The 20,042-nt window shown below is 36.4% G+C and overlaps 1 protein-coding gene across 2 annotated transcripts in view; it reads left to right on the plus strand.

The window, feature by feature from the left end:
• The window catches only part of LOC125846928 (urease accessory protein D), a 586,865-nt gene that overhangs the window by 37,314 nt on the left and 529,509 nt on the right, over positions 1 to 20,042 (plus strand). The window lies entirely within an intron of this gene.

Here is a 20,042-nt window from a genome sequence, read left to right on the forward strand (position 1 = left end):
TTCAAGTAGATCATCGAGAGAGTGTTGGCTGATTGATAGTGGATGCACTAATCATATGACAAATGACATGTCTCTCTTCAAGGAATTGAAGCCCACGACCATTACTAAAGTCAGAATAGGTAATGGCGACCATCTTCATGTAAGAGGGAAAGGAACCATTGCTATTCCAAGTCATTCAGGTACTAAAACAATTTCTGGTGTGCTTTATGTACCTGACATAGATCAAAACTTGCTTAGTGTTGGTCAATTGATGGAAAAATGCTACAAATTTAATTTTGAAGATAATCATTGCTTGATCAATGATGCTTCAAATCAAGAAATGTTTAAAGTAAGAATGAGAGGCAAAACTTTCTCATTAGATCCATCTGAGGAGGAGCATGTTGTTTTTTCAGCAAAAGAAAGTGTTGCAGAAGTATGGCACAAGAGACTCGGACACTATCACTATGAAGGGTTGGTTGAAATGCAAAAAATGAAAATAGTTACAGACTTGCCTATTTTAGAAGTACATTCTTCAAATTGTCTTGCGTGTCAATATGGAAAACAAAACAGACTTCCATTTCCAAAGACAACTTGGAGAGTCTCGAACAAATTGCAATTAATTCATACTGATATAGCAGGACCTCAAAGGACTCCTTCAGTAAAAGGTAGTCTTTACTATATCATTTTTATAGATGATCTAACCCGCATGTGCTGGATTTATTTTCTCAAGCATAAGTCAGAGGCTGCTAATGTCTTTCAGAAGTTCAAAGCAAAAGTAGAAAATGAAGCTAACTGTAAAATCCAGTCTATAAGAACAGGTAATGGAAGGGACTACACTTCTTACCAGTTCGACATGTTATGTGAGGAAGCAGGGATTCATCATCAGCTTACTACTCCTTATACTCCATAACAAAATGGAGTAAGCGAGAGAAGGAACAGATACATTATGGAGATGATCAGATGCATGTTGCACGAGAAGAACTTGCCAAAGAAATTTTGGGCAGAGGCAGCAAATACATCAGTCTTTCTTCAAAATAGGCTTCCCACAAAGGCAGTGAAAGACCGAACTCCATTTGAAGCTTGGTATGGATTTAAACCATCGTTAAATTTTCTTAAAGTGTTTAATTGTCTCTGTTTTTCCTACATTCCTCAGGTTAAATGGGATAAACTAGATAAAAAATCTGTCCCAGGCATTTTTATTGGATATAGTTCAATTTCAAAGGCATATAAGGTCTTCCAACCACAAACTGAAAATATAATCTTTAGTAGAGATGTGTATTTTATAAAGAATGAAGAGTGGTGTTGGGAAGACTCAAAGAAATCTGTCCTTAATACTTCTGACAAAGCAGAAAAGTCTCCTACCAAGTTTTTTGAAAAGAAAATATCACTCTCACGGAAGGATGAAATGGTGGATCATTTACCTGTCAAAGGTACTTGACAACTCGTTGATATATATCAGAGATGCAATGTAGCAGTATGTGAACCTTCTGGGTACAATGAAGCCAAAAATGATGAAAAATGGGTGGCTGCAATGAAAGAAGAGTTGTTTATGATTGAGAAGAGCATGACTTGGGAGCTTGTTGATCAACCTGAAGACAGAAAGATAATTGGGTTGAAATGGGTCTTTAGAACCAAGCTAAATGCAGATGGTTCAGTGAACAAGCATAAAGCAAGACTTGTAGTTAAGGGGTATGCTCAAATTTTTGGTGTGGATTATTTTGATACATTTGCACCAGTAGCTAGGCTTAACACTATCAGGTTACTTCTTGCTCTTGCTGCACAATTGGGTTGGAAAGTGTATCAGATGGATGTCAAATCAGCATTCCTTAATGGCTTTCTTCAGGAAGAAATTTATGTTGAGCAACCTGAAGGCTTTGTGGAGAAAGGAAATGAGGACAAAGTTTATAGGCTAAGAAAGGCACTTTATGGACTTAAACATGCACCAAGGGCCTGGTATGGTCGAATAGATGGCCATTTACTTGGCTTAGGCTTTGAAAAAAGTCTATCAGAATCTACTATTTATTCTTAAACATCATGGCATTGATATTCTTGTTGTGTCTATATATGTGGATGTTGTACTAGTTACAGGAAGCAATACAAGGCATATCGAGGATTTCAAGCAAGAAATGATGCAAGCCTTCGAGATGACTGATCATGGTCTAATGTCTTATTTTCTTGGTATGGAAATCAAGCAGGGACAGGATGAAGTTTTCATTTGCCAGAAGAAATATGCCTAAGGAAATTCTCAAGAAGTTCAACATGGAAGATTGCAAGGAGATGAGTACTCCTATGAACCAAAAAGAGAAACTAAGCGAGAATGATAGAGCAGAGAAAGTGGAGGAAACGTACTTCAGAAGCTTAGTCGGTTGTTTGATGTATCTCACAGCTACAAGACCCAATATTTTGTATGATGTAAGCATTCTATCGAGGTTCATGCATTGTGCTAGTGAGGTGCCTCTAAAAGCAGCAAAACGAGTTGTCAGATACATCAAAGGTACCATCAATTATAGTGTCAAGTTTTAGAAAAAATTAGATCTGAAACTACTTGGGTATTCTGATAGTGATTGGGCTGAATCCGCCGATGACATGAAGAGCACATCTGGATGTTGTTTCAGTCTTGGCTCAGGAATGTTTTCGTGGTGCTCAAAGAAGTAGGACATTGTGGCTCAATCCACTGCAGAGGCAGAATTTGTGGCTGCAACAGCAGCAGTGAATCAAGCATTGTGGTTGAGGAAAATTTTGGTGATCTGCACATGAATCAGACAAAGGGAACTGAAGTATTTGTGGACAACCAATCTGCGATAGCAATTTCTCATAATCCTATATTTCATGGGAAAACAAAACACTTCAACATCAAGCCTTTCTTATTGAGGGAAGTGCAAAATAATGGTGACGTGATTCTGCTCTATTGCAAAACTGAAGAGCAGTTGGCTGATATTTTCACCAAACCATTATCAGGCAATAAATTTCAACTTCTCAGGCAAAAACTTGGAGTTTGCAGCTCTTAAAGCAAGGAGGAGTGTTAGAAATATGCATAAGAACTGCAACAGTCCATGTTCTCTGTATTGTAGGGTAGTTAGGGTAGTTATTTACTGTTTAGCAGTTAATTAATTTCTATCTTATCCTTAGTTAGTTTTTTAATCTTATCCTTAGGAATTGGTTTACTTGTAAACTCTATAAATATCTGTTTTATAATGAAGTTAGTAGTTTTACTTTCATAAATTTTTTCTTTGTTGGTTTATCAAACTAATGTTCCTACTTGTTCAATAACAAAATAAAATCAGATTGTTATGTATTTTCTTCTCTGAAAACTAACAACACTTATGAATTAAGATTATTGGGCTAGGATTTAAGTCTGCACATTGTTAAGCGAATTATTCCTAATCTTTAAAAAGAATCATTTACCTAATAAAATTAACTTAAAGCTTTTTTTTTCTTCTATTGTTGTTATAAAAGAATCTTTACTTGATTGATTCCCGAAAAAAAAGAGAATGTAAAAGACAATAGATGTAGAAAAGGGGACAGGGGCATTGGTTTTTTATTTGCATAATAAATAAATGTACCTTTTAATTTGATCTCATTTCATATTTATGTTTCTAGTTTCGGGTGTGTACTAGTAAATACTTAAACTTTATAAAGTTGAACAACTAAATACATGAGTCTAATTATGTGACATAATACATGTAGGACACCATGTAGGACACAAATTACCATGTAGTATGTCACGCAGTGGCGGAGCCTCCTTACTATTAGGGGGTTCATCCGAACCCCCCTTCGACGGAAAATCATATAATATATACATGGTTAAAATAACTTCTTAGGTATAAATAGTAGATGTTGAACCCCCTTTGGCTACTTCATGTGTCTATTTTTTCAGATTTTGAACCCCCTTAATGAAAATTCTGGCTCCGCCACTGATGTCACGTGGGACGAATGTATCTATTTGTTCAACTTTATACAAGTTTAAATGTCTATTTATACACACTCAAAGTTAAATGATATAAATGTCAGTTGACGCCAAGTTAAAGTATATATTCATGTATTATGCTCATGTATTATGCTTTTTTTTCACTTATAAAATACTGTAAAGAGGATTGAGAAAGACTAGTAAGATAATGATTATGACAATCAGTGAACTTGATGGTTCTTTCATTTTTTTAAAATACATAAAATTTGAATAAGAGAAGTCCTTCTCAGATATTAATAATAAAATAAATAAATAAAGGGTCAAAAATATTTTTAGTTTACGTAAAATTAAATAAACATATCATCTGTAAATAGTTTGATCTAAAAGATCTTTATTGTCAAAACTTAGATCCAAAATATCTCCGCCGTTAAAATTTTGATCCAAAAATATCTTTATTACTACCTTTGGGTCAAAATGTCTAATAAAATATTAATTTTAAAAATAATTCTTTTAAAATTCTTTTAACTAATATAAAAAGTTGAAAATATTTTTTTTGTCTTTTTAATCTCCGTTTATCAATTAAAATAGTACTACGAAACATATTTTTTAAATTGATAATAAAGGTCATCTATATAAGATAAAAGTAACCTCATTATTAATTTTCATTTTGATAAGGATTAAAAAAATTCTAATAAAAAATAGAAAATATTTTTATTTGTTTATCTTTTTCAAATTAAAATAGAAATTAGGATAAACACTTGCTAATAGATCCTTGATTTTATATTCAATATGAGAAAAAAGTGTCAATAATAACTCCATCTTTGGTATTTGAAGATACTTTAAATTCAATATGAAAAAAAGTGTCAATAATAACTCCATCAATGGTATTTGAAGATATTTTATAATTTGAATTAATGTAAAAAATATTTTTGTTTTATGGCATCATGATTGTTCCATCTTAACTTTAAATCCAATGATTATATTAGCAATTGAGAAACAAAAATATTTTTTATTTTATTGGGCAAAAGATTTTATCATTATTTAAATAAAAATTAATGATGAATTATTGTGATCTTGTATATATGAAAATTAATGATGGATTATAATATACTCCCTCCGTCCACAATTGTTTGTCAGGGTAAGGTCATGCACATCCCTCAAGGAAAATTTAATACAAGGTGTAGTTAGACTAATATAACCCTACAATACCAAGAATATCAAAAGTCCACATAACTTTTCAATTGAACTACACTATCATTAAGGGCAGAATTGGAAAAAATGACTAATTATTTCTTGATTGTTTAAATTGACAATTAATCTTGGACATCTATTTTTAGTATACCTGCCAAACAATTGTGGACGGAGGGAGTATTTTTTTATTAGGAAAAGAATATGTTGAAAAAAGAAAAAAATAGTTACATTTATTATAGAAAAAAAGACATTTTTCTCCAAAAGTTACTAAAAGTCATTGTTGAACCAAAATAATTTCGAATCATGCTATTAAAGAATGACATTTTTATTCAATTTTATATAATTTAAGGATATGTTTTATTCTTTTCCGTAAAATAAAAGTAGGAGTGATTTTCCACGAAGATGGAAGGAGATGATTTTGGAATTGAAAAATCTTGAAGAAATCCAGAAAGTTAAAGACAACATCATCAAAAGCAAAGAATATATAATAAGGTTAAATTCTTGGAATATGTCTATCAAAAAAGATGGGTTGTTAGTGATAGCCATTATTGTTGAGGACACTAGCTAGCAAGAAACCCTCCCCCACAACCCTCCAATTCAGAAAGAAAAAAAATATACTATTATTATATAAAATAAAATAAAACAAAGTACTACTATTAGTAAAATGGAGTAGAAATGTGAATAATTTTTCCGCTGACAAATAAGTATTTGTCTTTGGAGGACCTAAAAGATTGTGCCTTGATGATGGAAGATTCCAAGAAGGAAACAAAAGGGTCACATTGATGGCACATTATATTGAATCTGTCGATGACCAGTATTAATAACTCCTCATGATACACAATATATTAGTCACAATCAATCNTCTCAATAAGGCATATGTTACGCTAGTTGAGAGGGAGAGTCAAAGAGAAATGGCTAGCTCTTCCATGAGTGGGGAGATGATAGACTAAGTAACACTTAAGGACAAAAGAGGTAGCATCAGCCAAAGTACTTTGGAGGAATCAATTTGTTGAAGAAACTACTTGGGAAGCTGAAGAGGATATGAAAAAGAGATATCCACATCTCTTTGAGTTCGGAGAAAATGCAGACCAAGGTACTAATTCTCTTCTTAGTACTATTTAAATTATGAGTGAGCATGTTGGGTGTTTGCATTTGATTGTTGGGTGTTTGAACTTGATGTTACCACCCTTAGCCTAGTAAGAATAATCTCATTCGAGGAAGAATTTTCCCAAGGGGGAGATATTGTAACACCCTGTAACTAGAAAGAACTAAAGAGGAATTTAAAAAGAGGAAATAGTCATTTTTGGAAGGTATAAAGAAAATCTGGAAATTGTTAAGTGTGTTAAAGTTGAGTTTTTTGTCAACTTCAAACGACCATAACTTCTAGATCAGGATGAGTTAGGTATTCTTCCAGATATGGTTGAAATGATCTTTCCAACACCGCCGAGTTTACGCGATTTCGAGTTTGTATGAGTGAGTTATGCCCTTTGGAAGTTGGGCTGTGCGATTAAGGAAAGTCTAATCCAGATTTTTTTGAAGGGTAGATTAGTCTTTTCCTTACCCAATTAATTTAATTCATTTTAGTGAATTAATTAAGGGTCAAATCAGAATGAGATCAGTTTAGTCAATTGGAAATTCACGCTAGGGCTTGGAGAAAATAGGAGAAAGGAGAAGAAAAGCTCAGATTTCGCTAAGATCATGCGATTTGGTGGTGGATTTTGCCAAGGAATTTATCTTACAAGGTATATGAGTCTTTCATAGCATTGGGTTCATTCACCCAAGCGCCAAACATGTTTAGTTCAGCGAAATTCGTCCTAATAGAGTTTGAAAGTTGATGTTCTTGACATGTATTCTTGAATTTGAATGTTGTTCTTGAATTGGAATGAATTGAGGAGTTTCTGAGATCTTTGAGTCGAATTATAGAGTTGTTTTGAGTTAGGTTCTTAGGTACATATGCTAGGCATCTGAATCTAAAGAGTTATTGAGAAAAATATTCGAATTTAGGTAAATTGGGGTGGTAAAACGGAGAAGGAAAAAGTCCAGCGTGATCTGGCACGCAAGTCTGCGTCGCGGACTTGCTCTCCAGTGACCAAAAAGTTTCTCCACGTCGCGGTTAAGATGCGGACTCCTCTGTCTCAAAATTTAATTTTGCGAGTAATTATTTAAAACACCTCCGCGTCACGGACTTGTTTCAAGACGGTGATTTCGTGACTTTTCTCATGTTTAGCTATTTAAGATCATTCCTAAACATCATGTGATCCTTCCTATCACAAATCAAAATCCTTGAATCCATAATTTAATTCAAGGAACAGTTAAGAGTCAAGTCAGGAGCAGTTAAGATCAAAGTCTAGAGAAGTTCTTAAAGTTTTCCAAAAGTCTTTTGCAAACGTTTTAACTTTGTTTTTAGACTTAAGTTTTGAGTTCAGTAAAGAGTAAAGCTTGAAGTTCATTTCTTCAAAAGTATATGAGGACTATGTATTCCCAAAGGGTTTAAAATGTTTTCACATTTAAACAAGAAAGGAAACCTCGATTTCCAAAGAGTCTTCAGGCTGGTTTTCAAAAAAGAGTAATCGCTTTCTAAATGAAGCAAGAGGGGAAACTTTGATTTCCAAGATAGCCTTTGAGCTAAGTTTTTGAGCACTAATCTCAAATCACAGAAGAAGTATGTTTTTAAAAAATAAGAGCTAATATTATATTATTTTTTGGAGTAGTATGGAACATCGATATGGGAGAGAGTTCAGACAACTCACAGCCCCCATAAACCATGTAGCCACCATGGGTAGAAAAGGGTCATACTTTTTAGATGATTCCTTTAGTGCTTTTTAGCATAGACTAGTGGATCCACTTAGTAGCTCAAGTTCTATACCCTAGGCAAGGTATAGGACGACCCTGGCAGCGTGAGGCAAAACGTTGTATCATCACAATAGCTCTTACATGATGGTTGTCGGTTAGAGAAACTCCCACAATAGTAATTGTATTCTTATATACATAGTTTATTGTATTTTCACATACAAGTCAGAGTTGTTTTGTATCCTTGCTTACACACAGAGTTGACATTATGTTTTAAATAACTTTTCTTTATATTGCACTTGTTTTAAACTGCTTTACATTGAAATGAGTTCAGTTATGTTGAGTTGAGTTGAGCCAGGTAAGTTCTTCAGATTTCTTTCAAGCCTATGTTGTATTTAGCATTCCAACTCGCATACTCGTACATTCAATGTACTGATGCCAGTTGGCCTACATCTTATTATGATGCAGACGCAGGTAACTAGGATTGACATCCAGCGCATCGTTGATCCAGTGAGCACTCCAGAGTCAGTTGGTGAGCCTCCTTGCATTCCGGAGGACTCCTTTTATTGCTTTTAGTTATTTTATCAGTTCATTAGGATGTTATGGGGCTTGTCCCAACATCCATCTTAGTTGTTTTTACAGGCTTCATAGACAGTTAGTAGTTCAGTTATCTTTATATTATCATTCAGATGTTGTTTACAAACTTCAGTTGCCATTTTGGCTAAGTTTATATCTCTTGAAAGTTTTGTTTTGAGATTATATTGTTAAGGTAAGTCTTCCGCTGAATAAGTAAGCCAGGCCAAGGGTTCTCTTGGGGCCAACAATGGTTCTCGTGTGCCAGCCACGTCGAGGGTGTATTCTCGGGGCGTGACAACAGATATTGCCCAAACTTATTTTATTAAAGTAGAGGAAATAAAGTGGATAGTTGATTATGGGGCAACTATGGCTTCAAATATGAATATATCGATCAATGTGAAGTTGGTTAAATCAGATCATAATATAAGTGTTCATTTACCAAATGGTGGAGTGACTTTAGTAACACACCTTGGAAGCCGTAAGACAACATAAACTAGAGAATTACAAAATATTTTATTTTCCCCAAACTTTCAATATAATCTATTGTGAGTATCAAAATTGACTATAAAACCCAGTTGCTTTGTATCTTTCTATCCTAGATTCTTTCTATTTTAGGACCTCTCACTAAAAAATTGAAGGGAATTGATAAGGAGCAAGATGGGGTGTACTTGTTGGTTTCACAAGAATCAAGTAATTTTGAGAGTACCAGATAAAGAGTTTCTAATGTATTCACAACTCATGGTGAAAATAAGGACATCATGATGTGGCATAGAAGATTAGCTCATTCATCAATAGGATTAATAGAGAATATTTTTGGATACACAATGAATGCTTGTAAAATTGTTTTAGATTGTTGTGAAATATGTACATCCACTAGACATACTAGACTCCTTTTTGCTAATAGTGAGACTAGCTTGTGTTTGCTTTATTGCATTTGGATGTATGTGATCCTTATATTACACAGACTTTTGATGGAAATAGGTTCTTTCTCACAATTATTGATGCTTCTTCAAAATTACTTGGATTTATTTGATAAAATTCAAATGTGATGTGTTGATGGTTCTCAAACATTTTTTTAAAATGGTTCTTACTCAATTCAATATTTCAGTCCAAGGTGATAGGAAAAATAATGGTGGAGAATTTATAAGTGATTAAGTGCAAGTTTATTTCAAAGACCTAGGCATTATCACTATAGAACATGTGTTCATGTCCCTCAACAAAATGGTGTAATTGAGAAAAAAACACAAACACTTATTAGAGATAGCAAGAGCACTTAAGTTTATAGGTGTTATTCCTCTTAAATTATGGGGATACTGTATTCTTAGATTTTTCTTACATTATCAATAGGTTACCATCTCAGATTCTCAATGGTAAATCACTTTATGAAGTTTTCTTCCGGAGAAAACCTTGTCTTAACCATTAGGTTGTTCGTGTTTTGCTAGCACATTGGCTGGAGTTGATAAATTTGCCACTAGAGTTGTCAGAGAAGTGTTCATGGGGTACTCCAATGTGACTACAGGGTACATATTATTTGACATGGCCAAACAAAGGTTTTTTGTGAATAGAAATGTGATTTTTCTTGAAACTCATTTTACTTTGCAAGTCTCTTCTGAAATTAGTAACATTGTTGTTCCTGATGTTTTTTGTTGATCCTAACACCTCTTGATCCTGAACCTTATGACATCATTGCTCAATAGCCCACTCATTTTCTTTACCACCTCCTCTTCCGGTTCCACCTCAAAGGAAATCTATCAGAATCTTTAAAAAACCTCTTTAGTCATCAAACATTGTTACTTAACCTTCTGCTAGCTCGACTTTATATCCTCTATCCAACTATGTTTCTTATGTCAATTATGGCCCTCACGGAACACACTAAGGATTCTCTACACAAGGTTTTTAAGATCAAAGATATTGGAGAACTTAAGTGTTTTTTTTGTATGAAATTTAATAGGTCTGGAAAAGAAATTCTAGTCAATCAAAATTGCACTAGAGATCATTTCATGTAAGGCTAGAAAGTGTTAAACTAGCTTAGACACCACTTAAGGCAAACATGAAGTTGACTACACAAGAGAAAGATGGTTTAACAAGGAGATCAGATGATGAGTCTTTTGAAAACAAAGAACAATACAAAAGTTTGATAGAAAAATGTCACAACCCAGACCATCGTGATTGGCACCCACACTAATCCTCCGGTGGGAGAACCATTAATACTAATTAGCTAACCAAGAACTACACAACTTAATCAAAACTAATGCATTTAAAGATACGAAAGTACGTTTAAATGCTAAGGAAAAGAAATAGAGTTCCCATAAACTTCAAAAGTCTAACAAAACAATGCGGAAGTAACGCCTAGAACCTGAAAGTCAATGTACCAAAACTATAACAAGAACCATAAATCTAAACAAGAAGGGGTACAACCCCTCTAAACTATCATACGAATAACTAAATAGAAATTCTAAGTCCGAATGTAGACATAAACAGAAAGAGAACTGATGGCAGCCCAGAAGAACTAGCTCACTCTTGAATTCTAAACGATCACTGATCTTTTAAGCGAGGTCTGTCAATAGCCGCCTGAAGATGTCATGTACTCAACAAAAAAAGAGCAAGTGCAGTATCAGTACACAACCACAGTGTACTGGTAGGATCACGCAGCTATCTCACTAAGTGCAACATACATAAGCCATTACAACATAATAATAACATGCATACACCGAACATATACAATATCAACTTCATTTATGAACAACGTACAATTTCATAATTCTCAAGATATACAGTTATGTCAAGTCAATGGTCCTCTCATGGAACCCAAACCTAAACTGTTAGTATAGCGGTTCATGGTACACAAACCAATGCTTATGTCGAAACGTGGCAACCGATCCCATATTTATGCCGAAACGTGTCAACCGATCCCATATTTATGTCGAAACGTGTCAACCGATCCAAGTTAGTGTGTTGGAACGCAACACCCGATCCATTTAACAAGCCTCAATCACAATCACAAGTATTTTCTCAAATCATACAATCAAGTCATGATTCATGGCATTCATCATTCATCTATCTTCATTTACAATTAGTGTGATCAATAATGCAACATTCGCATACATATATATATTATAATGAAGCAAGAACAAACATACATCACACAACATGAAATCATAACCATCACCTACATCAAACAAAGCTTGAATCCCCTAAGAAACTTGATCCTTCCCTTTTCGGATTCTTTCCGCTTGTTCTTGGTCTACAAACAATCATAATAACACGGGAATCAATAAATGATGTCTAATTACCCAGATTAAAGTCAACACTATCAACCCTAGATCATACTCAAGATCCGAATATCCAAAATTAGTGATTTTCCCACCATCCAAACAATTCCAAAACCCTTCCACAACAATAATCACCTAAGAAACTAAGTTCTACGGATCAAAAAATGGATTTGGGGAGTGAAAACATTACCTTTAGCCTCAAGAATGGTGGAAAACTATTATGAAAGTCGTTTCTTATCTCTCAAAGTCGAAAAGTGCAGAATAAAATATTTTTGAGCTTTATTTCCGACTTAAGTCGCACTTGTCCAGCCACAACGGTCCTCACCCTACTAAAGCAGCCCCGCCCTGGCGGTAAAATCCCGTCTTAGCAGCTTGCACGGAAACAGTGAGCAAATTTAAGAATTCCCAAACCCTCATTTAACAACAATCTTTCATCCCATGACACTTAAAAACTATCCTCTCAAGCTAAGATCGATTTCGTGAGTTCTACTTGCCCGAATTTAATTCCATAAAGTCGTACATGTTCCTTAACATCTTAGCTATGTCCTCGTGTAATAAAATTCGTAATTAGATCTCCCATTTGTTACCCGATTTCCCTACACCTCATTGATTTTGATTTCGTATAAATCTGGACTAGGTTGAGAAATTTCAAGTTACTACCAAAAAGTTTTCCGGCCCAAAGTTTTTCCCCGTTGACTTTTCTATAACAATGGGAACCGGTCATTACAATAGATACCAATTTACCCATTACTCGTCCCCAAGTAGCAAACTTATGAAAAAATAGGCTAAAAAAGGAATGGAGTAGTACCTGAATCGACGAACAATTAGGGATACTTGTCTCGCATGTCCTTCTCAGTTCCCCGGTAGCTTTTTCAACTGGATGATGCTTCCATTGAACTTTCACGGTCTTAATCTCCTTGGTCCATAGCTTTTGAACATCACGATCAAGAATTGCAATCGGTTCCTTCTCATATTGAAGGTCTTTGTCTAACACAACTGAGTCCCATTTTATGATGTAATCCTCGTCACCATGGACACATAAAATTCCCGATGAACTCCCGATAGGTTAGAAGGTAAAGCCAATCTATAAGCCATTGGCCCTACACATTCAAGAATCTCAAATGGATCAATGTATCGAAGACTTAGCTTGACCTTCTTGCCAAATATTATCACCCCTTTCATGGGTGACACCTTAAGAAGAACATTCTCACCAGTCTAAAATGTCATGTCTCTTACCTTATGGTCTGCATACTTCTTCTGCCTACTCTGGGCCGCTAAATGCTTAGCTTGGATGCTTCTCACTTTATCTTGAGCATCCTTCACTAAATCAACCCCCAAAGGTTTCACATCTCCAGCCTCAAACCATCCTACATGTTATCTACATCCTCTCCTATAAAGTGCCTCAAATGGTGCCATATCAATGCTGGAGTGATAAATATTATTATAGGAGAACTCACATAACGGTAGGAATTTATCTCAATGTCCTCCAAAATCAATAACACATGCCCTCAACATGTCTTCTAACACTGGATATTCCTCTCTGATTTTCCTTCCGTCTGTGGATGGAAAGTTGTACTAAAAGTGAGTTGTGTGCCCAATTCATCATGTAACTATCTCCAAAACTTAGAGGTAAATTGCGTACCACGATCTGAGATGATAGAAAGGGGCACCCCATGTAACCTCACTATATCTTTCACATAAACCTTAGCTAATTGTTGAACATTATAATCTATTCTGATCGGAATAAAATGGGCTGATGTAGTCAGCCTGTCAACCACTACCCAAATAGAATCAAACTACCCCAAAGTCTTGGGAAGACTAACCACAAAATCCATAACTATCCTTTCCTACTTCCATTATGGAATTGGCATTCTCTGGAGCAAACCTGCATGCCTTTGATGTTCATACTTTACTTGTTGACAATTTTGACACTTAGCCATAAACTCCGCTATATTATTCTTCATGCCCGACCATTAATAAATTCGCTTCAAATCTCGGTACATCTTGGTCACACTCAAATGAATGGAATATCACAATCCATGAGAATCTGTCAGCAATTTCTGAATCAAGTCATCAACTCGAGGAACACAAATCCTTCCTTTAAGGTTGAGTACACCTTTCGCATCAAGAGTGGCCTTTTGTGTCTTACTAATCGCAGTCTTTTTCTTAAGTTCATTCAAATTTTCATACTCAAACTGTTTGGCCTTGATCTCTTCAATGAACGTAGCCCTTACTTCAATGTTAGCTAACACCCCACCTTTCTCTGAGATGCCTAACTTCACAAACATAGACTCTAAGGTCTGAATTTCCTTAGCCAAAGGTCACTTGGGTACACTCAAGCAAGCTAGACTACCCATACTCACCGATTTTTGGCTCAAAGCGTCCGCCACTATATTAGCCTTACCTGGATGGTATTGAATGGTCAGATCATAATCTTTGAGTAACTCATTCCACCTTCGTTGTCTCAAATTCAGATCCTTTTGAGTGAACACATGTTGTAAACTACAATGATCAGTAAACACCTCACACTTAACCCTATCAAGATAATTCTACCCGATCTTAAGAGCAAACACTACCGCTGCCAACTCCAAATCATTTATTGGATAATTCCTTTCATGCACCTTTAATTGTCGTGATGCGTAGGCTATGACATTCTTATCCTGCATTAACACCACACCCAAACCCGAATGTGAAGCATCAAAATAAATAATAAAATATTTACCTTCATCCGGTAGTGCTAGAATATGTGTTGTGGTCAAGAGAGTCTTGAGCTTTTGAAAGCTCTCCTTACATTTTTCAGTCCATTCAAATGATATCTCCTTTTTGGTCAAATTTTTCAAGTGTGTGGCTATAGAAGCAAAGTTCTTCACAAATTGACGATAGGAGCTAGCGAGCCCCTACAAAACTCCTATCTTCCGTCACAGAGCTAGGTCGAACCCAATTCTTCACCACCTTAATCTTTTGGGGATCTACCATTACCCCTTCTTTTGAAACTACATGCCCCAAAAATGCAATCGAAGTAAATCAAAATTCTCATTTAGAAAATTTTGCATACAACCTTTGTTTCCAAAGAACACCCAGAACAATACGAAGATGGTCGACATGCTCTTCCTCACTTTTCAAATAGATCAAAATGTCGCCAATAAAGATGATAACAAACGAATCAAGAGATGGCTTGAACACACCATTCATCAAACTCATAAAGGTTGCAGACGCATTTATCAATCCAAATGACATAACTAGAAACTCATAGTGCCCATAGCGGGTTTTAAAAGCTTTCATGGGCACATCTTCAGGCCTAATCTTTAACGGATGGTAGCTAGACCTTAGATCAATCTTAAAGAAAATTGATGCACCTTGCAATTGGTCAAAAAGATCATCTATTCGAGGTAGTAGATGCTTGTTTCAAATGGTGACCCTATTCAATGGCCGGTAATCTATACACATCCTCATACTGCCATCTTTTTTCTTAACAAACAAAACTGGAGCACCCCATGGGAAAACACTAGGACGAATGAATCTTTTATCAAGAAGTTCTTGAATTTGAGCTTTAAGCTCTCTTAATTCTGTCGGATCCATGTGATAGGGAGGGATGGAAATGGGATGAGTACCAGGTTCTAAATCAATGCAGAAATCTATATCTCTATCCGAAGAAATACTAGGCAAATCATTAGGAAACACTTCTCTAAATTCTGATACCACAGGGATAGACTCAATAGATGGAAACTCAACCTCAACATCTTGAATATGAGCCAAATAAGTCAAACAACCCTCCCCTACCAGTTTCCTAGCCCGAATGGAGGACATGATTTTAGCTTGCTTAGGCATGTACACCTCTTCCCACTCTAGCTTTTCCCTTCCCGAAATTTCTAGAGTCACATACTTAGTATTACAGTTAATCATAACGTAATAGGGGGACAACCAAGTCATGCCTAAGTTATATCAAAGTCAATCATATCAAAATCACCAAATCAGCCCAAGTCTGAAAACTCATAAACAAAATAGGATAAACATGATAGATATGGGTGACTATGACAGACTCTCCAATTGGGGTAGAAACACAGATGGGGGAATCAAGTATATCACAAATCATAGCAAATTCCAAGGCAAATCGCACGGACACATAAGAATAAGTAGAACCGGGATCAAATAACACATTAGCCATCCAGTCAGAAACAAAAATAGTACATATGATCACTGTGTCAAACGCTTCTGCCTCGGTCTTGCCTGAAAAGGCATAACACTGAACCCTATCATCGTGACGAGTGACTTCCCTGCCTGGATGCACTGTACCTCTGACTGCGTTACCATTTCCCCTACCTCCGCGGCCTAGCTGATTTCCTCTTCGCCTACCTTGTGGACGCCCTAGACCATTATTACCATTTCTCACGGGTACCAGTGCTCTAGATTGCTGTTGTGAAGAATTCAACATGCACGGGTCGAGGAAATCTCTCCTTATATGCCCGGGTTCTCCACAGTTGTAACATGTACGATCAAAAGATGGCTTGCTACCCGCCAAAGGTACGGCTCCCTGGCTATCCTGAATCAAATTCTGAGGTAGAGCTCGAGAGTAATTACCTGTAAAAGCGGGCATAGCGGACTGCATTGGCCGGGCTGCAAGTGTTGGCTTCCCTGAATCTCTGGGGTAAGATCCCTGAAAGTTGCTTGAATTTTTGGCTTTCTTAGCCAATGCCTTAGCTTGATCGTCTCGCCTCACCCTCTTCACTTTCTTCACAAAGTCAGTTACCTTATTGAAGCTTTTTCCTGCAGAGGTCATATGAACGGACAATACCTGCAACTTAGAATTAAGCCCCTTAACAAATAGACGGATCATCTATTCCTCAGTAGTTACCAATTGCGCAGCATATCTAGACAAGGCATGGAACTTGGCCTCATAAGCAGCCACAGACATACCACCTTGCTCCAAAGCCATAAACGTATCTTTCTTGCGATATCTGAAAGTTCGAGGCACATACTTCTCTAAGAATAGAGCATAAAACTGGGTCCAAGTGAGTGGGGGTAAAACTGAAAATCTGCATTCCATATAAGCTCTCCCACCACTGCTTAGCCTTACCTTGAAGCTGAAAAGTCACAGACTCAACTTCATGCTGATAGACAATTCCCAACTTGTGAAGTCTCTCATAGCAATATAGGAGGAACTCATATGCGTCCTCACTCTCAGAACCATGGAAAACAAACGGTTTCAACTTCAAGAACTTAGTCAACATCTCATGCTCATTACCAGTCATAACAGTACCCAACAAAGAACGGAATAAAGCATCATTACCTACAGTTCCACCCACATTGGGGACAGTGATATCAATAGGGGGATTGGCGTGAGCTTCAGTTGTTTGAACAGAGGGAAGCACTCCAGGACCAACCAATCCTTTCAAGAACGACATAATATGTTGAGCTAACACTTGGTCTAAGGGGGGAATACATGTAGTCTCAGTCTGTACCTCTTCATCTTGTCCAACATTTTCCTCATTCTCAACCTCTACATTTTTCTCTACCTCTTCATGGTGCGCGTGAGAGGCCTTATTTCTGGAAGCATCTCCAACCGATGCTCCATCCCTAGTAGGCGTCACCCTTCCTCGGCCTGTACCCCTAGCTCTTCCTCTACCCTTGCCTCAACTGTAACCTCTTGTTGCAGATTCCTTAGTTGGAGCATTGTCGGAAGCTATGGGTCTGACGCCGTTGAACCTAGTGTTAACCATCTATGGATAGAAGAGTGAAGGAGGTTAGATACCAATTTGAATCGCCAGATACCAATTAGAATCAAGTTATAGCAGGAAACAAGACAAGAGAAACAAAGAGATTTCCTAAAGTCCTATAGCCTCTCGAAGAAAAGTACAGACATCTCCGTACCATTCCGCAATTAGACACGTTTTGGTACATCGAGATCAACGAACCTAGGCTCTGATACCAACTTTGTCACGACCCAGACCATCGTGATTGGCAACCACACTAACCCTCCTGTGGGAGAACCATTAATACTAATTAGCTAACCAAGAACTACACAACTTAATCAAACTAAGGCATTTAAAGATACGGAAGCAGGTTTAAATGCTAAGAAAAAGAAATAGAGTTCCCATAAACTCCAAAAGTCTAACAAAACAATGAAGAAGTAACACTTAGAACCTGAAAGTCAATGTATCAAAACTCTAACAAGAACCATAAGTATAATCAAGAAGTGGTACAACCCCTAAACTATCATACGAATAACTAACTAGAAAGTCTAAGTTCGAAATGTGGACAGAAACAGAAAAAGAACTCATGGAGCCCAGAAGAACTAGCTGACCCTTAAATACGAAACGATCACTGATCTTCTAAGCGAGGTCTGTCAATAGCCGCCTGAAGATGCCTTGTACTCAACAAAGAAAGAGCAAGTGCAGTTTCAGTACACAACTACAATGTACTGGTAGGATCACACGGTTATCCCATTAATGCAACATACATAAGCCATTACAACATAATAATAACATGCATACACCGAACATATACAATATCAACTTCATTTATGAACAACGTACAATTTCACAGTTCTCAAAATATACAGTTATGTCAAGTCAATGGCCCTCTCATGGAACCCAAACCCAAACCGTTAGTGTACCGATTCATGGTACCCGATCCAATGCTTATGCCAGAACGTGGCAACCGATCCCATTTTTATGTCGGCAACCGATCTAAGTTAATATGTCGGAACGCAACGCCTGATCTATTAAACAAGCCACAATCACAATCACAAGTATTTTCTCAAATCATACAATCTAGTCATGATTCATAGAATTCATCATTCATTTATCTTCATTTACAATTAGTGTGATCAATAATGCAACATTCGCATACATACATGTATTATAATGAAGCGCGAACAAACATACATCACACAACATGAAATCACAATCATCACCTACCTCAAATAAAGCTTGAATCCCCTAAGAAACTTGATCCTTCCTTTTCCGGATTCTTTCCGCTTGTTCTTAGTCTACAAACAATCATAATAACACTAGAATCAATAAATGATGTCTAATTACCCGAATTAAAGTCAACACTATCAACCCTAATTAAACCCATGATCCCAATATCCAAAATTAGGGGTTTTCCCACCATCCAAACAGTTCCAAAACCCTTCCCAAACAATACTCACCCAACAAACTAAGTTCTACGGATCGAAAAATGGATTCGGGGAATGAAAACCTTACCTTTATCCTCAAGAATGGTGGAAAACTGTCAAGAAAACACCTGGGGTCGTTTCTTAGCTCTCAAAGTTGAAAAGTGCATGGTAAAATATTTTTGCGGTTTATTTCCGACTTAAGTCGCGTATGTCCCGCCATAGCGGTCCTCACCCTGCTACAACGGCCCCACCCTGGCGGGAAAATCCTGCCTTAGAGGCTTGCACGGAAATAGTGAGCAAATTTAAGAATTCCCAAATCCTCATTTAACAACACACCTTCACCCCACGACACTCAAAAACTACCCTCCCACGCTAAGATCGATTTTGGGAGTTCTACTCGCCTGAATTAAATTCTGTAAAGTCGTAAAGATTACTTAACGTCTTAGATATGTACTCATGTAATCAAATTCATAATTAGATCTCACATTTGTTATCAGATTTCCCTAGACCTCATTGACTCTGATCTCGTTCAAATCTGGACTAGGTTGGGAAATTTCAAGTTACTACCAAAAAGTTTTTCGGCCCAAAGTTTTTTCCCGTTGGCTTTTCTATAACGACGTGAACCGGTCATTACAAAAAATATTATATTTGACATTAAAAAATGCCAGATATAGCTTTTTCAATTCAAACACTTAGCTAGTTATTGCACCAACCAAAGAAGTCACATTGGAGGCAACACTCAGAGTGATGAAGTATGTTAAAAGAGAATCAGGACTTGAGATCTTATTGAGTAGAAATAAAATAAATAAGTTGAGTGTTTTCTGTGATGCAAATTGGGCGTTATGTCTTAATACTAGAAGATCAGTCTCAGGTTTTTTGGTCAAGCATGGTGACTCCTTGACACCATGGAAATTCAATAAGCAGAATATAATTTCTAGAAGTTCAGCACATAAAATATATGGGTATGAAAAATGCAGTGTCTGAGGTGGTATGGCTTACTTCTTTATTGAAGGAATATTTAGTAGGCAAGCTAGGTGTGTTGAATGTTTTTGCACCCACTAGTTTGACAGGAGTAATGACGCATGACTAACTTGATAATAATGTGTAGAAGGGCATTTGAGTAATTGACAGTTAATTTTGTTAAATTATTTAGTTAGCTAGTTGTAGAAATGCAGTTAATGGTTGTTAGGAACAATGGTGTATATATGTG

The sequence above is a fragment of the Solanum stenotomum genome, chromosome 12 (assembly GCF_019186545.1).
Source record: "Solanum stenotomum isolate F172 chromosome 12, ASM1918654v1, whole genome shotgun sequence".
NCBI classification, from domain to species: domain Eukaryota; kingdom Viridiplantae; phylum Streptophyta; class Magnoliopsida; order Solanales; family Solanaceae; genus Solanum; species Solanum stenotomum.